Raw genomic sequence first — 19,983 nt, forward strand, 5'->3', positions numbered from 1 at the left:
TTGTTTTGATGGTAAAGTTTAAGCCGCATTTACTGCTTGAAATTGTGCAATGTTAAGTGTCAAAAAGCGTTTTAGTTAAGCATTGATGTTAGTTTTTTTTAACTTCATAGGGGTATGAAAGGAATTTTCATTGTAAACTTTGTAAATCCGCTCAGCGGATTCTGTCAAAAGTTTGCAAACATAATTCATTTCATAACCCGATGAAGTTAAAAAATAGTGACATAAATGCTTATAAAATTCTTCCAGACTACTAAATAACGTCTAATACGTTTAAACATACGATTCCATTGATTTTCCAATTGATTTTTTTTCTAAATCAATACGCAACGTCGACGTCTCTATTGTGACGTCATGATTAATTCAAATTTTTGCGCCATTCTCGAATTTTTCGTCATTGCATATGAAGACAAACTATCTGCCAATCAGAGAGTTAGATATATTATGAAAAATTAAAAGATCATGAAAATAATAAACTGATACTCTTCCTCTAAGTACAGGTACCACTTAGGCAAGTGGTGCTGTCGACGGCACTGATTACTGAAAACCATAATAGGTAATCAATGAATATATATTGTTGCTAACTGTGATAACGTTATATGAATGCATGAGAGTCCATTTAAATATGTAATAATTTGTGATATGAATCAATGGTTTTAGATCATCAACTATATTTAGTTTTTTAACTAATTATTTCTATCTGCGGAAAATTAGCTTTTCTAAAAAGGTTTTGTACCTTCAGGAAATAAGAAAAGATAAAAAAAATGAAATGTGTACATGATGCCTGTTTTAACCAGTCCATTATTTCAGACTGTGCAATCCATAGCAAGAACACGGTTTAGGTTTAATTAGTTTAATGTCCTATTAACAGCCAGGGTCATTTAAGGACGTGCCAGGTTTGTTGGTGGAGGAAAGCCGGAGTACCCGGAGAAAAAACCACCGCCAGCGGTCAGCACCTGGCAACTGCCCCACATGGGATTCGAACCCGCATCCCAGAGGTGGAGGGCATGTTCTAATATGTCGGTACATCTTAACCACTCGGCCATCGCGGCCCAAAGCAAGAACACAAAAGTGATTTCAATTTGTATGTATTTCCAATGTCGGTCGTCGTCTAAAACAAATGCAATAAATAGTCACTGATAAGTTGGTAAATAATAAATGTTATTTTCCAGATAAGCTCATGTATCTACAAAGTTTAACAAGCCACTTTAAAAGTGATTTGAGTAGTTGCTTTACTTTATCTGCTTAGGTTTGGGTTCGGCATACAAGACATCGCATCACCATCTTGTATTGGCGGAGAGAGAAATGATTTTTGCATTGCATATATTGTGACCGTCAATATTCTGGACACGACTGGTATGTTAAAGTAATATCAACTACTCCAACGTTCATTGGGACTGGTTTGTCTCCGATATATATGCTATTTCAATACACTCCCAGACTAAATTGTCCCTTAAAACTATACTCCATATGAAATCATCACAGTACTGAACAAACACTTGACAGCTAGAACTTAATAAGTCATGTTATCAATTAGATGAAATTTAACTCCAATCCAGTAACCCAGGTTATGAAATAATCTGCTAAAAGCTAAAGTTATTTGGCTTATTATATCACAGAATATCATCTGTTGTTTATCGCCCATTGGTTCTGTTTTCAATTTGGTAACTAGTTATCAGTTACTAATTCATATTCGTCTTTGTTTGCAACGCCTTCTCTGATTGGCTGAAACAAGACCTCGATCAGGGTTTTATTAGTTTAACGGCCTATTAACAGCTAGGGTCATATAAGGTCGTTATATACAGGTTTTTTGATGGAAAAAAATTCGGTCAGTACCTTGGAACTTGTTAATATGTCGAGACATGTTAACCAATCGACCATCACGGCCCCATACACACCTCGATCATTTTATACAAAAATCAAAGTGTATTGTCACCATGGTTTATTTAGAGTACACACCGATGTTTTGTGTTATATCTCCATAATATAAAGCTCTATCATATTAATCCAGAACTAGCCGGTTTTTTTTCTGAAGCTGGGCTTGCATATACCAAACCTAAAAATATAGTTTTTAACTATCCCATATGGTATTCCACTCTAAACAATTTACGCCTTGTTACCATTTTGCAGCATGAGAATCATTTGTGTTATATATCAACTAGCCTACTTCTCAGATGTTCTATAAGACAACATATATACTATCTCCTATATAATGACAGATGGACTTTGATATCCAACTTCACTGTGGTTGATTTAATTGATACCAAAATGGCGACATGCCTCGCGTTAGCAGACAGAAAAAATAACAAGCCATGAAAACCGCTGTTGTAGAGAGCAACCAACTATTTTTTTTACATAGACCACAGTTTTAAGTTTGTTACAGTTTTTGTGATATAATATGAAAACAGCAGAATATCAGTTAAATATTGTGTTCTGTGATTAATGTCTAGGTTCTCATAAAATACAAGATTGAAAAATTTGGGTCCTTCAGCTCAAACTCCAACCAGGGCAGTCTTTTTGAAAACAGACGCATTTTACACTAAAAAATCTTGAAATTCTAATGGTGTTACCTATTCGTTATCAAAATTGAGTTTTGGACCTAAATCTCAATCTGAATTTCCAAATTCATATCATGGTTATTTAGGAATAATTACCTGGGCTCTATCTTGTATACAAAGGGGCATTTTTGAAAGTCTTTTTTTTTTCTTTTACTTGGTTTTTCCCTATTAACTGATAGGAACACGGTACTTAAGCTTTGCATCGGCCTTGTAACACGTCGTTAGATTAGTAACTATGACTAGTACTGATGTCTTGCTTTAGAGCCCATACACTACATGAACCATTTAGAATATTATAATTCATCAAATACAATGTATATATAACCCAAAACAGAAAGTAGAAAGAATATGGTATTGTCTACTAACGTTTTATGTCCCATCTCTCCTCGTTATGTCAAAGAACACTTGATATCAATAAAATCGCAGCAAAGCAACCCTAGCTTTTAGACGGGAACAGTATATATATTTATATACAATTAGTTCGCGCTTTTAAAGCGTCCAGGACATCAAATCAATCAGACATAACTAAATTGCACATATAAGCGATTACCTATCAAGGCTGCGAAATGATAAAAGTAGCCTAGAATTGGCGTCAGGAGATTGACTGACCGACTGAACTTTATGTTTCTTCGCGCCTTACTTGCCTCTGTTGGACACTTATATTGACAAATTGAGTCGGGTCAAAAGTTTCCTATGTTTTATTGTTTCATATTTAGGGCATGGCCAAGAGCCTTTGTTCCATCTTTCTTTATCGTCTATTGTTTACTAGATTTTATATAATGCTGGATTAATTTGAGATTTTGTTTTAAGTCAACTATTTTGTTTTATTAGTGGATCCTAATATTATGTACGCTTACATGCTTTGTAGAGTTTTAAGGTTTACTATAGCTGCTCAGTAATTTCATGTCATTTTTTTCAAATCGGAACAATTATATATATTGCAACTTATTATGAGTTTTTTTAATTACATGTGAAATTGACCTATTTAATAAGTTTATTTTACAAAATTTATGTTATCTATTGATATTATTCGGGGTTTTTTTTCAAGTAAGATGAGATAGGCTCATATTACGTCTTGCGTAAACTTTAAGAGATACATGAAAAGGATTTTTTTCGCGAGATTCAGATTTTTGATAATGTTAAAGCTTTTTGAAAGCGAAATAGATGTTTTGGTTTATTATATTTATGTCCTATAAACAGTCAAGGTCAATCCAAGTAGGTGCATGATTTCAGAGGCTGTGGGATATTCATGTAGCGTCTCCTTATAGTGAATCTCATGCCCATTTGATAGTGCTATATCACTGATGCATACCGTAAAAGACAGCAAGCAATACATCTCACCAAGTCATATATATACCGACTTTTGATGTTGAGCTTTAAGCGGGGAGTGAGAAACTGTCTCTTCAGTCTATGCATTAATGTATTTCTCGTCCAAGGGACAGAACTCAGAAGCCTACTTTATAGGACGAGCGCTCAACCGAAGGCTAAAAACTGAGGCGGCGAAGAAAAGAACGGACAATATCCTGAATTTAGTCGCCTTTTAGGTCAGCAGATATTGTTCTAACGCCCTACCTGCAGGACTAATGTACGATTGTCAGTAAGAACCCTTCATCACGAGTATTCACGAAGATATTGAAATAACGACGAGTCAACCAAATTTCTTCCGCGACTTATGAATCTTGCCATTTTCGTATCAAAACAAATTTTCGGTGATTAGTTTTTTTTTTGAATGGAAATTTTAGCTATGACATAGTATTCTTTCATTCGAGACAATTTTTCGTGTATTTACATTGATCGCGAAATTTGCAAAATAAGTCGCACCCGAAAGAAAGTAGGGAAATAGTATAGCATATGTGTACATAACCGCATGTATATTATCACTAAACCAAAGCCATCGTGATCTGAACGTGTATACATTGTAGCAAGAACTTTATTCCCTGTTAAACCATTAAATAACATCTGGCTCTTGAAAAAAATGATGAAGATACAGTTAAAAAAATAGAACATGCAATGTGTTTCCAGTAATCCTCCCCTAAGTTCGTATCTTGGGCAGATAAACCATTTGAATGTTTAGTCTTGTCAAATAACACAAAAACAGTAACCTTTATATCTTTCGTGACAGAACTTATGCTATATAACTTGAAAGTGTTTATTTATTATTTATTGTTCCCTCTAGAATTTCTTAGTCTACCACACTAACCCGAGCTTATAGTGTTGAATAGACAATCAAAAACAATTTTGTCTGCATTATCAACATTAGACGTCGTTTGAAGAGATTTTTATGTAGTCTGGTCAACTAATTACCGTTATGTATACCTATAGGACGGTATAAAGGTGATTCGTTGTAACCTTGGAGACCGAGTCACACTTGCTAGTCTGTTAGATAACAGAATATTCGCTAGAAATTATCTTAATGCGTCTAAAAGAAACGGGAAAAATAAAAAAGGAAAAAAAAGCGATAACATATAGTTGATCATTATTCAACGAAGTAGATTATAGTTGATATTTTCTTATAATTATGAATGGCATTTAAACTGGATTTACTGAGTTGTTTTTGTAAACTAGTTGATCTAGAATACTTCAAACCGCCATAAACTCGTAATGTTGGGGATGTGGGTGGGACTTTTATTGGTCTATTCTGTATTTGCACATCAAAGAGTTATCTATCTGCCTTTGTCACTTGGAACTCCTCAGATGTACGTGTCGTACATTGAACTCGAATGTGACACATTTTTATCCATTCTGAAACTAAGTGGTTATTTTTACAACAACTGATTACCCACAGAGGCTACCAACCCCCGAAAAGTGACAGTTCATCGATGCTGTATGTTTCCCATCTCGGGAGAGAAATTGATAAATGAAATTTCTTAAAATATGACTGTATAACATTTCAACATTTCAATAACAATTCCTTTTCTCATGCGCAGTGAGGGCGTAATAAGGTTTCCAGAGAAGAAAATTTTTCTTACATATTCTTACACCTATCACATCCGAGGTAATGTTTTACATCCGAGGAGGTTCGATTGCTTTGCTAGTAGGTATCAATTGTGACGTCATACAATTCGCTCTCGAAATAATGACGACACAATTGATAACTTCCTGGAAGGGGGGTAACTCTGTAATTTACAAAGATGCAAAAGAAGAATAAGAATCCATTTAAACTCATCAGTTGTAACTAAGAATGCTATAGAATAGAATATCTATGTGAGGAATTATTTACATTGTATTTACCCAAAGATCAATTTACCGCGAGAATTTCTTCTTATTTTGCGTAATATTTTGTTTATGTAGGAATGTGTTGCAAAAAGTTCAAATGCGAATATAACACCGGCGCGAAAGTCTCATCCCTGCAAATCGCGAAATTAAGCACTAGTGAAAATATCAATGTTTGAAATTAATTAATGATAAAAACGAAACATTTCACCTTAAATCATCATGCCTGAGTCATATTTTGTATTTTTTCCATTCGATAAATATAAATAGCTATAATACTAAGCCGTTGATAAAATTAAAAAGTAGATTTACAATGAGGAAATATTTAGAATTACTTACAGTAACACAAATTATTTGTCAACAAAATTTGAAGGATATCTTCATGTTATATGTGAATCTAATATTCATCAATCTACTTATTTATCTATTTCTCAACCTTTCTGTCAAGCTTGAAAGTCATTCACACATTATGTCATTTCGTTCCATTACAATGGTCTAGCATGTTTTCTAAGCACTGTCGAAATCGACATCGAATATCGATCTTCGACTTTTATTTTGAAAACACCTCTGTGTCATTTGTCTGCTGAAGGTGACAGGTTTTACATCATAAAAGTCATTAATGCATGGCGGCCATACGACTGTCTTGAATTTTGTTATTGTATATGGCTTTCATTGCATAGATAATTTATACACTGTATATAGCTTTTAGCACCACATAACCCGTCCGATATCCAGTCACTTTGCCCGTGTAATATTTTAGCATTTGTCGTTATTATGATATAGCCTGGAACGATTTTCCTTTGGCTGGAAATCCACTGTGAGGTCATGACTTTACATCAGTTAACAATAGCGTGAATTTGAGATTTTTGCAACACTTGTTTATATGGACATTCTTCAAAATGTAAGGTTTTGTTGTAGTCCTGCGATAAAAGATATCTTAAATCTGTGTTTTGTTTCATACGAGAGTTTATGAAACTCGTCTCGAAGTTGTGAAATGTTTGCTTGCAAAGACTCACAAAAATAAGAACTTCCAAAAAGTGTTTCATAATATTTCTTGTAAAGAAATTAAGATCCTATATATAACTTAAAATAATCAATCTCTCCTCTCTAGCTCATCCCATTATCCCTTCTTTCCTTCCCAATTCTTTCTTCTTTATCTTATTTTTTTCTCTCCCTCCTCACTCTCTATCAAAAACTAAAACAATTTAATTTTACTGATGAATGAAAGAATGGCAGAGTGAAAGATGTGAATGGAAGATTATAAGACTCTTTCATATGTGGATATGAAGGATAGGGATATTCTACCCAAGGGTCACAAAATATAGTAAAACCCAAGTATTGCCGAGGGGTCAAATTACATTTTGAAGAATGTTTACGTATTGCAATTTTATAACAATTTTATCCCACCATTTTGAAATGAATTCGAAGAAATCCACGGCTGAAAGTCAATTTTTTCAAGCATAAAAAACTACGTGATATTTTCAACATAAATTCTGTTGTTTGCATCTTTTATAGTAAAACCAGTCAAGTTTGTGAAAAAAATGTTAAAATCTTACCGAGGAAATAGAATTTTTGTTGACGCTGTGACGTCATTATACAAATGTAGCATTTTGATGAGGTCGATACATGGTTATATCGACCAAAGAAAAAATATTGACCGAGGACGTAGTCCGAGGTCGATATTTTTTCTGTGGTCGATATAACCATGTATTGACCGAAATCAAAATGCTATATTTATTTTATTATTTTTCTGGATTTTTTTACGTTTTGAAATGAGTGCAAATCTAAATAAGCATCGCATTGTAAATTCTGCTTTGTTATGACAGTTACAATCTTATGATTTTGTAACATGTTTAATTTAAGAACAACATACGAAAACAGTATCAATTGATGCACTTCACGCTTTTATTACATGCACCCGGTACATGCGTTCTTGTCAATTGCATACATGTACATGTACTCGATTATACCTGTAGTTCCATGTCGGACACAGTCAATTAAATGTGTAGTTTGTTCTCCGTTGAAATAATCCACTTCGACGCCAAACATATATTAAAAGATTCAGATTGACATGAACATACATTCTATTATGCTTAGTACTCCATTTCGTAAAATAAAAATCGTATACATACTGTACGATTAGCTTAATTCGGCCTAATGTTGTTACTAGTCTAGGTGGAAATTTTCAAATAAACATCAAACGTATTCACTATTCAATGGCTCCAGATGCTTAATGAATGTTACTCGATTATCTCTCCTACCGTGTTTATGTTGAAAATTTGAAAGTTTAAACTGTAGTCATCAGCTGGAAGTCATTATCATCTTTGATAGAATCCGTAACAATCAACGTCGTCTGTCACATTTTGTGGTTACGCTTCAAACTCAGGTCATCAAAGCGTTTGTTTCAAAGCGCCAGGAACACGAAGCGTTTTGGTAACGTAGATGATAACGTTATCTAAAAATAACCGTGCAATATACTTTTTCTATAAACTACTTCCGGAAAAATCGTGCAATATAGTTTTTTATCGGTGAGCACGTGGCGTGTTTTTGACCAATGAGAAGTGACAAAAAATCCAGAAAAATAATAAGAGTCAAGTTTGTGAAAAAGGGTAGCCATGCAATACAGCCTCAGGCGGCATGAGTGTATTGCCCAAGACCAGCCAGTATTACACCCGTTGGTATGAAAGAAATCTATCTTCATACTTCATGATTATGTGATTAATGTAAAATTGATATTTTGTTTGACAAAAAAATAAAAAATAATTAAAGATAAAAAAACTAAATATAAGAATCTAGATCTTAATATATTTTTACCAAAGTTGTCGTCGGATTACTGATATACATGTATATCTTGAGTAACAGTATTTCTTTCAACGAAAATAATATCCCTGACAATAAATCTTGTAAATGGGCCGCAAGAGTGATATAAACTATGTAACTAAAGTTTATCGACAGACGAAAACGAGTTTATGGTTGAATAAAATCATTTTTATATCGAACAAAATAAGAAATTTAGTCTACTATATGTTACCGAAGTATTGAAATGTTACAGTTGGGAGTTAATGCCCTTGTTTTTGTGTTTTACATGCCGTGTTGGTAGTTAATTCCTTTTGGCGGCAGATGGGACAGAAATTTAAAATCGATAGAGATATTTCATAGTGAGTATCGTGGGTCATTTACAACACAACATATAATGGGATCGCTGGATATAATAAAGACCTACACAGTAAGTAAAATATTACACACATTTTATTTATTCGGATTAAAATGTCACAAGGTAAATCCGTGAATAAAGCAAGCAATCCCCAAACTATAACGACATATTTCGATACTATTAGTAGTATTTAGTTTTTTTGATTTCATTCATATTGGATTCGGAAGGCATTTACAACGTGGAAAAATAGAAAACATTAAAAATAATTATTTTTTCTTTGTTTTTATAATACATCTAGCTTTCTGAGTTGGTTTACCTTTTTCGTACAACTATCAATAAAACACTCCGGGAATGGCGCGAAAGCCCGACGGTATCTCTACGTCAAAATAGAAACATAGACGTTGAGTATTGATTCAGTTTCCAAACAATACTGTTTCATACCCAAATGAAATTAAAAAATAGTGACATGAATGCTCAGTTTGCAATCATGGAAGCCACTTCCGTAGTAATTTCGATCTTCAACGTACATGTATGTGATGCATATGAGAGACAAATGGTTCAAAGACAAATGTAATTTGATACCATTGATTTAAGTTTTATGTGATGTATTTGTATTACTAACGAATCAAAAAGAGCTTTTAACAAGTTTTTGTCATCACAAAAATGACACATTTTCGGAATTAAAGCACTTTCAGTGCATAGGTTTTAATATTATGAGTACAAATAAAAGCTGAAAATAATTTTTGGTAGTTCTGCCCAAAATCATCATATTTGCATCTATAGTGAAGTGATATTAGTACATACAATCAGAGCATGAAGCCAAATTGTAATCTACAATTTTATTTCACATTTTTTCAGTGTTATTGATAAACATAATAAAAGTGAATTCTGTATGTATGTTGCCATTTAAACATACATAAAACATACAAAGACCAATTTTACAGCCCGCAGGTAGGGCTGTAGAATTGTACTTGCTGCCCCTATTGCATGATCGTGAAAGGCGACTAAATTTAGGATCTTATCTTTCCTCTTCTTCCTAATTGACTTTATTTTTCCTTATGCCTCCCTTGGCACTGCCTCACTTTTGGCCTTGAGTTGAGCATTAGCCCCTATGAGGAAGGCTTCGGGTTCTCTCCCCTGGCCGAGACATACCAAAGTCTATAATAATGGTAATTTCTGTTCCTGCTTAGCGATCAGCACACTGGGAGTGGGACGACTGGTTCACCCGTTGTCAGTTTAATGTGACCGGTCGGGGTGTATTGCTTGGTGTCTTCGGCGGCATGCTTCAGTGATATAGCACTATAAAAGGGCAACAGTTCCACTATACAGGAAGACACAACATGAATATACTACAGTCTCCCAAACCACGCACCTCACACAACATACACGCACCACACCGCATACATAGGAGTCCGTCCTTACATACATGACCGTAGCTGTTAATAGGACGTTAATGAATCAAACAAACAAACCAATTTTACAGTATGTATTTATGTGTTTTAATAACCGGTTTTAAACATCTGAAGCTATTTGAATGATTTTCACAAATTAATTCTTCGAATTATATGGCTTTTAATGTATAACTGGAGAAAAAAACAAGTCGATGTTTTCGCCCAGTAATGACACATATAACTTTAACTTTGAGCGAGAGAAAATGGCGAACATTTTTTACTGCGTTAAGATTATAAAAAAACTTAGGCCCACTCACATGCATCGGTGCCAAATGTCATACACGCCACTTACTTAAAGTATGTAGTCGGGCAAAGGAAACCTAAAGTCGATAAAAAGTGTGGATATATCCAGTATAATGTCTTGTGAAATAGAAAAATAAAACTTCCCATCAAATTCACTACGCATTCGAAGAAATTAATTTATATTATAGGAATCCTAAAATGTCCTCCCGGCTGGCTATGTTCCTGTTGAATTTCCAATGCAGCCTCACTTTTTTTAGAATTTATCTTTAAAATTGTTCTAAATCAACACGGGACTTTTCCATAATTTCAATGGTTAAAACTGGACAACGTAAGCAGAACTTGGTCGTCGTTTTGATTTCTGACTTTTGAAGGTCCACGAACGTATTTAGACTGGTTTCATTGTCCGACTCTTCACTTTAAGGGATTTATTGAACCTCCTTGAAGTTGATTCATACTTCCTAGTACCTTATTTCATTACCTATCAAAACAATTATTTCATATATAGATATCAAATCTATCAAAGGATTGATATACTACCTAGTTTTGTATCAATAATTAATGAACGAATAAGTAATTAAGTAACCAGAGAATAGAATAAGTAATCAGAGAACCGAATAAGTAATCAGAGAACCGAATAGGTAATCAGAGTATCCTACATCCAATTATTTCTTTTACCCGATGCGGCAAAAATGTTATACCACAGACAGGCTCTTTGACCTGATACCATCATAAGCACGTGTAAGTTAACTAAACATCATTTACCTTCGGTCTTCAGACAGTGTGATGATCTTGTGGCTCAAATGATCGACCCAGAAATAGCACAGTCCATACCTATTATTTTATAATTTTGTATTTTAGTTTGGGTTTGATCGAACTCACTAACCTTTTCAACGAGTTAATTTAGAAAGAAATCTCTTTATATTTACATTTACATTTACATTTATCTACAACTATAAAGTTTTGTGAGAGAATACATATTCAGATATATAATAAAACCCCTATCAATCATTTTACTACCACTGTAAAATCGACGTAAAATAAAACACTTGTTCCTGACTCTTTGTTTGGTCATCACTTTTTTTAATTGTAGTACAGGTATATGGTACTTGACGACGATATACTTTTGTGATATCCAGTGTCCGTCCAATGCTTGATGAATAATTTGTGTCTGGGTTACTCATTTTTATGCTTAATTTGATTTGAAGTACTTCGAGGAGAATATACATGATCGACTGCCGCCGGTAGGAGCATGTATTATTCAAATAATGGTATGTTTACGAACACTTTTAACATTCATTAAGTGGGGAACGCATACAACTAGTGTCATAGAACAAATACATATATGCAATTGCATTTTTAGCCATAAATTCAACGAAAAATGTCTCTACAGCGCTCATAAAAAATATATGCCTTTTGTATTAGGTGATTCGGTTTCTATTTTTCCAAGATGTGGTTACTTTCATGAATTTCTTTGTTTCATGGATTCCAAATATCGATACCATACTCCACTTAGTCCTTAGATATAATCACCAAAAAGGTACTTTCATCCTAAAGGTATAAACTCATATTTTAAATTATATAACGTTATGGAAAATGTATGCATTTTTTTACATGGTACCGGAAACTTTGTCACACATTTTGTCAATTGTATTCCCGGCCCGCATGTACTCTAAACCAATTTTCCTTTGCGTGCGATTTACTCTCATTTTAATTTGCGAAAGTTTATCTACGCGTAATAATATCTTATATTGATAAGAATTTCCGTTCCTAGTTTAAGTCAGTAAATGCTTATCTTAATGTTTATGTCATTATTGAGTACTTATTGTGAAATGAATAATTCATTTAGCCTAAGTTTTTTGGTCGAAATGAAAGTATTAATTAACCTTTTACTGATGTGCATTCTGTAGCATATGCTTTAATATTTTTCTTCGATATTAGCATACCACTACCAGGATGTTTTTATCACTTCTGCACCGTAGAATTTAAATGAGCTGACGTGAATTCCCTTTGGCGACAGTTCACGACGTTAACTGACAATTAACATGGCTCATCACAAGATGCATAGGTGCATTTTTCCCGTGTTCAATTAAGGCTATCGTAAAGAACTATAAAAATTGCTATAGTGCTACTCACCCCTTCCTGATTTAAATTTTTCTCGTCAAATAACTATTTTGAGAATTCCCGCTAAAATGTCAACATATTAGTCCAGCTGTGATAACAGGTCGCTCTTAAATGACCTAATTTGTAAAATTGTTAAATTTCAGCAGAACGTAATACCACAATTAAACTACATCAAAAGCGACATTAAGTCAGTATTTATAACCGATGAAGCATAACAACACATTGGGATTTCGAGGGAAACAACGGTATTGACATCCATCGTCTGTCACAAAATCTCAAATCGCCAATCTGGGGTTAGCAGTACCTTTAATATCAAAAATGATATTTATTTGCCAGGAAATGAATGATATAAAAAAACCTATATGAATCAAATAAATAGAGAATACATGGTTAGTATCTTACAATACAAGGTTTATTTTGGTGCGAGACTTAGGAAAGCCGAGATGACGAGACTTTGCCAAGTCATCTCGGCTTTCCGTGTCGAGCACCAAAAATACTTTAAGTTTTGATTAAAGTCAGTTTCTGATCCGAGCGAAGGTGAAAGGCGTACTTCTTAACCATTATATATACAGTACCTGATCATCCAGCTTATCTCCTTCGGTTTTTATTATTATCTTAAAAGTGTCATTTCATGGATCAAGTTAAGCTGCATGTGCCGTAATGTCCATACCCATAAATCAAGAAGCGTTCAGTTACGGCACATTATATGTTATACACGCGATGTTTCCATTTTTGCTAGCATTTGTAATGTGTTTTATTGTTCCGTTAAAATGTTCCATGTACCACGCTTTAGTAAAAACACAGGTAATTGACATTGATATTAAAACCCATTATTTTATATTGTACAGTGGTGCATGCGAAGTACATGTATCAATTTGGTAATATCCTGCCAATAACCTCCTACCATTATATCAAATATATTAGTCCTTAAGGACCTGGCGTCCACAAAGTTTGACACTTAATGACTATGTCACCTACACACCATTGCCGAGGTATAGATATATTTTTTAGAAACATTTTACGAGGTATAGATATATTTTTTAGAAACATTTTATGAATGCATTAAATGGATATGATCTACAGATAGGTATGTTAAATATGTATCTTGCACAGAATCATACTTATTTTTGAACCGCAATAAATAAATAGAGCATATACTGTCAAAATAAAAACTCGATGTTTTTTTTTTTTTTTTTTTTTTTTTGTTAACATTATGATTATGTCGGTATTCTTGGTGAGTTGTCTTTAAAGGGACAATTCAGTCTAAGAGTACATTAAAATTTGCACATATATATGAAACAAACCATCAACTCCTCAGTTGTTATGTTTTGCATTTAACGTGCGGGACTTTGGCTCGGGTATGGGTACAGAGTACATGTTTAACCTGCTTAATCGTGTTGATCAACGATTCGAAATTTTATTGGTATCAATCAAAAATACTTAAAAATGTCGTGGAATTCTTTAATATTTCTTGTTATATGTTTCATAAAGAATATCGAACAATAAATTTATGTCATATTTTGCTTCGTGGTTATGTAAGAGAATTAGCATTGAAATGTCTTTTTAAAACCTTCGTGAATCGTGTAGAATCTGAGAATGCTGTAATGATTGCTTGAACTGGGTCGATCGTCGGTAACACATTTAAAGCACATCAACGGTAAAGAATGCGACTATTGTTTGGAGACCACGTGTTCGAATCCAAGTTTGCCAGCTACATTTTCTCCTCTCCTTCTACAAAAATATGTATTATTTAATATTAGGATTTAATTACGGAAACAAAAAGCATGAGATCTAAGTTTGAAAGCTCTGGTCAAAAGAACTACTCCCAAAAACAGACAAACAGGTCGAGGTTTCTGACAGTAAATATCGCCAAGATGAGGTGTGATGGGTGTGGAGAAATAACTAGCCGTGAGCGTGAAGTGCTAATAATGAAACCACGATTTTAACACCTTTCCGTTCTCATCAGTACGTTTACTGATATGTTTAAAGAATTAGCAACACCAGCAAAGTATAAATATGGCACTTCCTGAGTGTCTGATCAGTAAATATGGGATCTAAAATAAGTTGGCAAGTGAGTGCACCTAAAGCTCAACATTGGCGTAGAAAGATGAAACGTAATGGGGGGGGGGGGGGGGGCAAATATCCTCAATATTTTGTAAACCCTCTGCCCCCGCGTCCACTCCCACAGGAGGAGGAGTTTAGTTCAACTCACAACCATATATACTTTATATACTTTTTCACATTATTTTTTTATATAGCATAACATAAAGCCCTTGTACACATGTATAGACCGTGGCACCGCTAACAGGAAAAAATGAATACACACATTGGCCAAATTGGCGTACGAGCGCCGAAGGCGCGATAATTTGGTGTTTGGGGGTCCGGGTTTCTCCCTCGGGAAAAATATTACGATTTAGAATAACAGATGACCGTACGAGATGAGTTTTACGATTTATTTTGATGCTTTTGCTTGCGCCGAAGGCGCGAGATTTTGGTATTTGGGGGTCCGTGGGTTTCCCCCGGGAAAAATATTACGATTTAGATTGGCCGAGATGAATTAACGATGCCTTTTGATAAATTTGCGAGCGCCGAAAGCGCGAGATTTTGGTGTTTTGGGGTTGAATGAGTTGATATGAGTTTACGATGTATTTTTATGATTTTAAAGCGTTCTTAACATGGTTATTTTTCGATTAAAGTTACGTGAATTTAGAAAGAATAGTTGTGATTTTAGTTATATCATTATACAACCCTGCTTGATCTGAACATACCCGTTTCATTCCATCGGCACATTGTTGTGCAACTCAAAATAATAATGAAATAATTGTCTTTCGAAGACATTTGAACAAAGGAGGTGATGCATGACCGCCCATGATCGATTTTTAATATTTTGGCGCAAATGCATCAATTGGCACATAATACGTATCAGAACAGTACTTATTCCATGGATAGATTAATCTTGCGACTACAGCGCCACCTTTTTTAAGTTTCACGTCCGACTTCTTCTTGTGTGTCTTTGATATATCATATTAAGGCATACACAAGCCAAAGATAAATGATTTTGGTATAATAACATAGCATTTCGTTTTATCTTTATAACGATATACAATACTTCATCATGTCTGTTGGGGTTTCCTTGCAATTTTCAGTTTTGCACTTAATTTTTCATGAAAATAGATCAATTTCATTTAATTAGATTTTAATTAATTCCTTAGAGAAGAATGACAAACCCCGGGTACCCTAAAATTTTAGCAATAAAAAATATATCTTCATATATCATTTCTTGACTCATAAGTAGATTTTCCGAAAAATATTATAAACATCAGTTTAAGATGATAATTTTAAAGTTTGATCGAAATACGCACCTAATCATCACATTCTACTCTTACGGTAAAGTCGGTTATATTTGACCGTGTACTCTTAGTACTTTGATATTATGAAAAAACAGGGGGTAGACGAAATTAACCTAAAAACGTGGCATATCCAGTGATCCATCAACTTGAGCTGTTTATGGTGAAACGATGATAACCCGAATATAATTTTAAACATTAAAAGTTTAGGGTACTCGAGTAGTATCTTACTTATTTCTGGTGCTCAAACGAAAAATTAAAAACTTAAAAAAAGCCGTATTTGCTGCCATTTACGTTCGATTTGTGTTAGAATGGTATTGGATACAGCCAAGTGTGATATGTCGTTACAAAGGCAGTTTAATGTGGTATTTTCAGTTACAACAAAAACAAGTTAAGTGTTTTACTATGACCTATGCCACATAAAAGGCCCAATGGACTTTAAATTTACCAATTTTAATGTAGGGGGGGGGCGCTGTAACCATAATAATGGTCCAATCGGGTTTGAAGTATTATAGGCATACATATGTATGTGTATCAATGCAATTAACAATTTAAATTCAAAAATCAAAAAAAAATATCGTGGGCGGATTTTCAGCCTATACGTTACACCTCCTTTATCTTTTAAGGGACAATTTTAGCAGCGGAAAATTTTCTGAAATGAAGTACGAAATGTGCAGGACGAAAATAATACCACTATATTCATGGAATCAATATGACAGCTAAAATACCCCAGCACAGATAGCTAGATTCTGACATATCAACAAAATCGTAATTGATTTTTAGATAGTTTAGGAATGCGGAACACGAACGTTTTGCGTGTGGTATCGTATTAGTGGGCCATAACGTAGAATGGAAACTACCAAGTACGTATATTAGATAAGAGGTATCGTAACTGATGCAGCATTTCTGTTCCATTGTCAGCTTCTGCAGGATGACTATGGTATATGATAGATCACGATGTATCTGAAAAGTGTTTAGTCTTACGTGCACGAGAGAACTTGATAAATATGAAGACATACATTTGTCTATAAAAATCAGTTACGAGTCTCTTAAATTTCAAATTAAGCGATGCTGGCAAGACTTCTTTTGAAGCGAAATTATCTAGTTTAAATTCACCAATCATTTCAGGTAAAGAAGAATATTGTTCTTCGTCATATAATCAAGAAATAGCATATATAATGTAGATAATTATGCTTTACTTTCCTTTCCTTTCCATTCCTATTTGCATACTAATCAAATCAAACCTCTTTAGTTTAAGCTGACTTCTAATGTACAATTATGGACCTTTTTAGAGGGATACATCTAGAATTTTCACCCTGGAAAAAAGTTATTTTCTCGAGGGCGACATATTGGAACACGAATATTTTTATTATACCTGACAAAGTTTAAACACCATATATTTGCTATATATACTTAAAAGCAACAAGAATAACTCCATGGTGTAAGCCATTTTATGAGAGTGTGCGGAACATTTTTAGTCTAGATTTTTTCTGTTGTTTGTAGCATCTTGGATATTGGTAACATCGCAATTTTGGGTTGAATTTGCGGAGTACGTCCATTTTCCGTCACGTGCGGAGGTTCCAAGGGGTTATTTTTCCTGGGGTTATTTCCCCGAGGTTACTTCACTGGAGTTTTCCCCCATCTTCCAATTCCGGTCTTACTTGTTCAACATCACGTGATCAAGTTTAATCAAATCATCCCATTCTGAACGAAAGTGAGGTTAAGTAATATCAATACACCATCTCGTATATTTGATTCAAATAAAAAGCGATTATCGATAGGTATGTTGTTGGAAGATATTTGGGATTTATGCTTGAAGATTTGATCCCGATGGTCACTATGAAAGTGTGCTACGGGGTTCAACGCCCATAAAATCGAAATCTTTCTGAATAATAACGATGTTCGTCTTAGATGCGATTTCAGTTTCAGTTATACGGAATTCGTGTCAGGTTCCGATTGTTTCATTGAAGCAATAACTTTGCATATTTGTTCCAAACGGATAAGTAGGGTGATTTAAAAGCAAGATGAAAGCAAAATGGTGAATTGTATTGTAAACTGCAGTATGCTGTCTTGACGAAGGCTATTTAGCCACAAATTTGGAGACTATTTACGTTGAACAGTATACAGGCCCGGTTCCAAGTCTATGCTATTTTTTTCGCTTAAATCATAACTGTTATGTCGCAACTAATTCAATGGTTTAGACTTGTTTCCTTAGTCGACCTACCAACCGACTCACACTGGTAATAGTTGTAGTACGTTGTTGACGGAGCAGTTCAATACGATATCTTTTTGTTTTAATAGCACTATGGGGTTTATTCGTCAGATATTATATTTTGCATCCATTTTATATGTTAGATAATGAAAGGAGTCTAAGCATGTTTTATTTTTGGAGCCATTGGTGATGTCGCATGTAACATGAACTCTTCAAATATCTTTTTTTCCATATAGCAATCACAATCTACCGTTCGAGATATTTAAAAACGTAAATATGTTTTGCATAAACCCGCAGGAGGCAGCCATGGTGTTCGGTCATTCGTGAACTATGACGTCACGTTATTATATTTTAGCAGGGTCGGTGAGCTTCTGTCATGGCGCGGAGTCCGTCGTCCGTCCGTCCGTCTGTCAGCCCGTCAACATTTCCTTTAAATGCATTGTAGTCATAGAGTTCTGGATGGATTGTAACCAAATTTGGCCACAAACATCCTTGGGGGAAGGGGAACAGAATTTGTATAAATTTTGGCTCTGACCCCCGGGGGCAGGAGGGGCGGGGTTCCAATAGGGAAATAAAGGTAAATCCTATAAATCGCTACTTGTCCAAGAGTTCAGCATGGATTGTAACCAAATTTGGCTACAAACATCCTTGGGAGAAGGGGAAAAGAACTTGTTTAACTCTTGACTCCGACCTCCCAGGGGCGGGAAGGATGCATGGGGCTCAATAGGGGAAATAAAGGTAAATCCTTTTCATCACTACTAGTCATAGGGTTCTACATAGATTGTACCCAAATTTGGCGAGTATCATCATTTGGGAAAGGGGAATAAATTTTGTTTAAATTTTGGCTCTGACCCCCCAAGGAGCAGGAGAGGCGGGGCCTTATAGGGGAAATAGAGGTAAATATTAAAATTCCTTTAGAAAAGAAACAATGAACCTGTATTCAGAACTTAACTTGGCATTACAAACCAGGTGAGCGATACATGCCATCTGGGCCTCTTGTTTTCTTGTATTTGCAAATTACAGAGTTATCTGCTCTTGCAGGTAGGTATTGATTGTGACGTCATGTGTTTGTTAGCGTAACGTCAGACATTTCGGAGAAAACGACGTGAATTGTGCACACAAAATAATGACGTAACAATCGATACCTACTCGCAAAGGAGCTTACTCTGTAATATGCAAAGACGGACATTTGCAATACCCCGCCTCGACTACCAGTGAACACCCCCGTGTGTCTTACAACACATTAGTCCTTAAGGACACATGGGCGCAGTCATTAAATGTTTCAGGATATATTTTAATATTGTATGTTATATGTTTTAATAAGACTGAAGGCAAGGACTTAAAGGGCGCAGCCAGATGTTTTAATATGAATCATGCACGGCATAGGAAGAGCGAAGCTCTATTTGTATATGTTATTTTCTATTTCATGTAGAAGACATAACTTAGAAAAGAAAAAGACACACTTTTAACTATAGAAATAAATGATGTAAAAATTGTCTAGCACAAACTCAAAGAAATGAACTCAAAGATGCGGATTTCTCTGCATCCATTCAAGGCCTGGAGTGCCGCGTATGCGAATCCTATGATTTCGCGCCATTTGTTGACGTTATGTGACGTCATGATTCCTTGTGCTCATGATTCGCATTGGTGGATATTTTTTACTGCATTTTATAGCTTTTAATTTTTA

The sequence above is a fragment of the Argopecten irradians genome, chromosome 9 (assembly GCF_041381155.1).
Source record: "Argopecten irradians isolate NY chromosome 9, Ai_NY, whole genome shotgun sequence".
NCBI lineage: Eukaryota > Metazoa > Mollusca > Bivalvia > Pectinida > Pectinidae > Argopecten > Argopecten irradians.